Source organism: Aythya ferina (assembly GCF_964211825.1).
Source record: "Aythya ferina genome assembly, chromosome: 26".
In the NCBI taxonomy this organism is placed as follows: Eukaryota; Metazoa; Chordata; class Aves; order Anseriformes; family Anatidae; genus Aythya; species Aythya ferina.
Genome location: NC_140324.1, coordinates 871,340 through 876,648, shown reverse-complemented (window position 1 = coordinate 876,648; position 5,309 = coordinate 871,340).

Genomic DNA, 5,309 nt, shown 5'->3' with positions numbered 1-5,309 from the left:
ACAGAAGGAGGTGGTTTGGATTAATGACTGGTTTTGCACAGCTGTAGACTGGGCAGCAATCACACGTTATTCTGCCAGGAGAGAGGTGGGAAAAATAACCCTGCCTGTTAGGATACAACAAACTGATGCAGGTATAACATCTTCAACCAGAAGTTGTCCATTACTAATATTAAGCTAGGAAAAAAAAAAAAGAAAAAAAAAAAGTTAAAAAAAAAGAAAAAAGTAAAAGCCCAGACATTTATTATTATTATTATTATTAATTATTTTGCCAGCATAGCTGCATTAAAGCAAGGCATTTTTAGAAACAACAGTAGTAACAGCTTGGGGGTAGGAATTTTTCTGTTTTGTTCTTGGGGTTTCTTTTTCTACAGTCACAGTGAACACTGCTGCACTGACTAAACACGGAAATATAAACTATATCCTCATAGGCCTCAGCCTCTAACAGAGCACTTTTCCTTGTTGATTCCTCTGTCTCCTGGGTGAGGAAGTTGTCAACACACTCCAGAAACTACCTGGACTGCTTATGCCCTGCTTCCCAGCCTATCCCTCCTTCAAAGCCTGTAGCTCTCCATTGCACCACTGCAGCCATGGGAGCCATCCCACACACCTCTGTGATCCCAGCAAGGCTGTGGCCTTGCAACCACACACATCTCTAACTCACCTCAATTATTTCCCATGTTTCCTGCATTTCTGTACAGGCACCCCAGCATGTTGACTTTCTAGAAGGAATTTGGGGAATTTCTCTATGTAAGTGCCTTTTAGGCACTTCCTTCCTTACCTGCAGGTACTGGAGGTAACCGTACCTATGCCCTGTTTTGTTGATTTTATGTTCCATCCCTGTCATATCACCCCATGCCCTTTGCTCAGCGACCCTGTACGCCATTCCTTCCCAGGGCTGCTGGTTTCTCCCTCCTGACCTGCCTGTGATTATGTGAGAAGCAGGGAGAGTAATTTAAACTCAATGCAACAGAAAGGAATTTCTGTATTTTACAGAAGGGAACTTCTCTGTTCCATTGAAATCTTGTGCCAGGACTGCTCAGGCATTGAGTTATTACACAAACATTGCCTCCATAGAGAAGCTGTGTTGACACAAGCTATATTGATTTACTTATATCAATATGACAGTCTTTGGTAACATCGAAGTTGTGGACACATCCTCTCCTAGTTCCTGCAAGCCGAGGAGGCGCTGCTCCCTGCTGGATGTTGCACATACACCCACATTTGCCATGGCTGTATGCGCTGCTTTTTCCATGACAGTACACAGTGGTTTTTTTCCCCAAAAATTTCTAGACAGCTATGGCCAAACCAAGCAGATAAAACCCCAGATAAAACTAAGCAGATAAACCCTGGATAAATGCTTAGTCCTTTAATTGTACAAAAAGGAAATTTATGTAGTCAGAGAGCACTTGGTTTTCTAGCTGTGCTGAAAAAAAGCAACTATTAGGGTGAAGACACAAAGTTGAGACTAGTAACCTACTCAAAGAGTACAGCCCAAGTCCACAGGCTCAAGCAGTGAGACATGAAGCCTGCATTTCTTGAGGCTTGCAGTCATTCAGAACGACGTCCTCACTCCAAGAAGATCACAATGCGAACAGGTATACCAGGCACTTCGCACTGCCTCCTGCTTTGCTGCACTCTGCATTTTGCTGCAGGCTGTTGTGACACTTGCTGCCACCCAAAGGAGACGCAAGAAGGGCAAGAGAAGGGCTGAATGCCCTTTGTTTCATCTCCAGGACTTGCCTGTTCTCTCTAAATTTAGATGAGGCTGAAAGGAAAGCAGCAATGCTCTGCTGTGCTTACATGACGGGACTGTGCCTGTAACGTTAGAATAATTGCAGCCCTGAATTCATTTTACTGCTGCAGAAATGTGAAGGCAGAGTGTGTTAGCAGAAGAGGACGTACTCTATGGTGCCATTGGGAAATTCCAGTATGGCCTTGGAACAGCAACGGTCAACAGATTGCTCCTTTTAAATCCAGCCAAAGGCACTGAAGAAAGTTGTGATCAGACCAGCAGCACATTTAGAAATGTATGAGGTAGAAGACAACATTCCTAGGGCTATGATTTTAGCGGGCACTCATCCAATGTGCTGCAGTGCTTGACAGATGTGGCAGCTCCGTGCAGGAAAAGCCACTGTTTCAGTTTGCTGTTAGTTGTTACAAGGGGTTTTCTTGGGAGTAGCTGGTATACAGATATACTCTGTTCTCAAGTGTCCCTTCTGAGCAGCAACCTGCCTACAAAAATAGAACATATCCCATCTGCATAACAATTGAAAATCATTGTTAGTTTAAATTTTATCACTAAATCACTAATGTATTAAAAAAAAATAAATAAATCTATTATCTCTGTTCAGACAGTCCCCAGGGAAGTAGTCACTGCACCAAGCCTGTCTGAATTTAAGAAGTGTTTGGACTGTGCACTTAAGTCATGTGGTCTAAAGTTTTGGGTAGACCTGTGCAGTGTCAGGAGTTGGACTCGATGATCCTTATGGGTCCCTTCCAACTTGGGATATTCTATGATTCTTAGTTTGCATTGGATGATGCTGTTTATGCTTTGATAAAACGGACAGAAGGAGCCACCAGTTCAAGACACCTTGTATTTAACATCAGATGCACTGAGATCACTCAGCAGTAAAATCTGACATTGACAGGGGTGAACTTGACACAGAAAGCTTTCAGACAGTAAGGTGCTGTGTGGGTTGGTGCCTATATAAAAACAAGGATTCTCTTCATGAGAACCGGCTGAACACAGGCAAACATTTTTTAAGGGGAAAAAAAAAAAAAGGCAAAAAAAATTTTTTTGCTTTGTTTTTAGTCTTCTGAGAAAGTTTTCATTTTATCGGCAAAACAATTCAAGGCAATAATTTAATTTAAAGTTTCATTATCAGCCACCAAAACTACATTTTTTTCACATATAAGCATGAAATTTCAAAGGATCCCATTCCCCTTGCAGGTAAGTCTATTTTTTTGTTAAACTTTCTTTTTAGTCAAATCAATTCAGACAGGTCCTCTGAGCAGTGATTATGAAACGGGATTTAACTGTGTTACAGCTGCCCTCCTGTGGGTAGGAGCTATTATAACTGCAGCAAGCACAGCACCTCGCAAACCGGCCTCATTTTTTTTGCTTTCTTTCCCAACAGCTTCCTTAAAAGCAGACTGCTTCTACCAGATCCACCCTGGTGCTACACAGGCTGAACTGAAAGCTTGGAGATTTGGCTTATGCAGCAGGTGCAAGAAATGAGGAAAAATTAATTCCAGTGACCAGCTCGACACAACAAAGGACAGACAGGTCCTAATTAAAAATAACAACCCTGTGATTACCACCCAGGTTCCCAGATGGGAGCTGGATGACTTCCAGGGTTTCAGGTACTTTATCAAAGGTTGTAGTCTGGACATTAGAAAGCATTTCAGGATATTTCTGGCAGGAGTTCATATAATAATTGACACTTCTAAAACCGTAAGAGTATTTCAGAACATGGTTTACGTTTGTTTTGCGGAGGCACAGATGCCACGCAAGAGGCAAAGCAGAGAACAATCCTGCCCTAAAACTAAAGCAATAACAGATCAGTGACACCATGTTGCAGGCAGTGCTGGACTGTGAAGGACTGTGTGCGCTTGTGAAGGATTTCATTAAGCTCTTAATAAATTTGAGCAATGATCTGAAATAAGCCTGATTCAATTCAACACGACCAAATGCATAGCACTGTGCTTATGCTGGAATAAGTGACCACACAACTGCAGGATGAAAAACATCTACTTACATAGCACTTCTGTAGGAGAGAGCTGGATTTTTCTTACAGAAAATATATATATATATTTTTTAATTTAGAAAACAAGAGATTTGGGGGAGAAAAGAGAGCAATCTTCAGACACATTGGAAGGTGCTATAAAGAAAAAGATATAAATGGTTCCCATTTCCAGTGTGAACAGAACAATGGGGAGGAACTTGAACTACAACAAGTGAGATTTAGACTAGAGATGGGGAGGGGAACCTGCCCAGCTGTAAAGACAGTTAAAGTTTAAATACCATGGCTAAGGAAAGATTGGGCTCACCACCATTAAGAAACCTTAAGAGTAGGTAAGGTTAAAAAACCTGTCAGGTAAAACAAGAGTAAAGTATGTCCTGCCTTTGGTGATGTTTATGTGTATTAAATGACTTCTCATAAACTATTCCCATCTCTATTTTCTATTTCACTGTTATTAACCAATGACACCTTCATGTGAACTTTTCTATTTTTAAATAACCTTGGCTTAAGGACTACAATCCATTAAAAGACTAATTTTTCTTTGGAATTTCTGAACATTTTATCCAGCATGTCTCTGGAGCTCACACATACGACTCAGTTCTGGGAATTTTTCCTGTATAACTCATGGCAACCTCCTCAAAACTAACCCCAAATCTGTGGACAGATCAAATTTTAATCAGCAAGCCTTCCTCGTTCCTCCAATATCTAGTCTCTGATTTACATTACCTCACTCTCTCTTTCTCTCTCACCCTTTTCCAGTAACCCTTTTCCTGGTAAGTTAGGTAAGAAAACAAATAATCCTGTGGGTTTGAAGCTGACTGTGTTATTGGAATCTCCATGGGTACAAATTCCACACACTTCCTTGGCTTAGGTTGTGACATACTTTTCAAAAAACGTTACAGCAAACTTCTTCATAAAACCTCTTTGTTCCATGTCAATATGGTGATTCTCTTCATTCCTGTTGAAATACCTGCTGGGGATTTTTCTAAGCCATTGAAAAATGCATTGAAAATGAGATTCTGCTGGGTTTTGCTAAGGAAAAAAAAAAACAAAAAAAAAAAAAACACACAAACGTTTTCCATAAAGCTTTATTAAAAATGCTGCTTTCCTTGGCAGCACCTGCTTTCCAGAACCATTCAGAGAACAGAGACTGACCAACTTTACACATATCACTTTTCATTATGCAGGACTTACTGCCAGAATTAAAATAAACAGGATAGGAAGTGGGGAGCAGAGTGCCTCCCTCTCCTCTTAAAAGCTCCTGTGAATAAAATAAGACTTATGGCCACCTCAGGTCTGTACCAGACCCCTTGGACTTTTAGACTGGAAAAAGTGCCTGGGATGCAGAACTGAGTGAACGCTGTGTGGACCGGGCCAGCTCTGAAGCAGTTAGGTTGACGTGTGCTCCAGCTGCAGTTACCTTCAACAAGTGGCAGGAAACATCCCTACTTCTTTTTAAATCTCTGCCTTCGTTAATAATTTATTATTTAGGAGCAAAACTATACTTAACAACAAAGTCATAGCCAGTATCATCATCCTCATCATCCTCCTTTTGTTGCCAAGAGA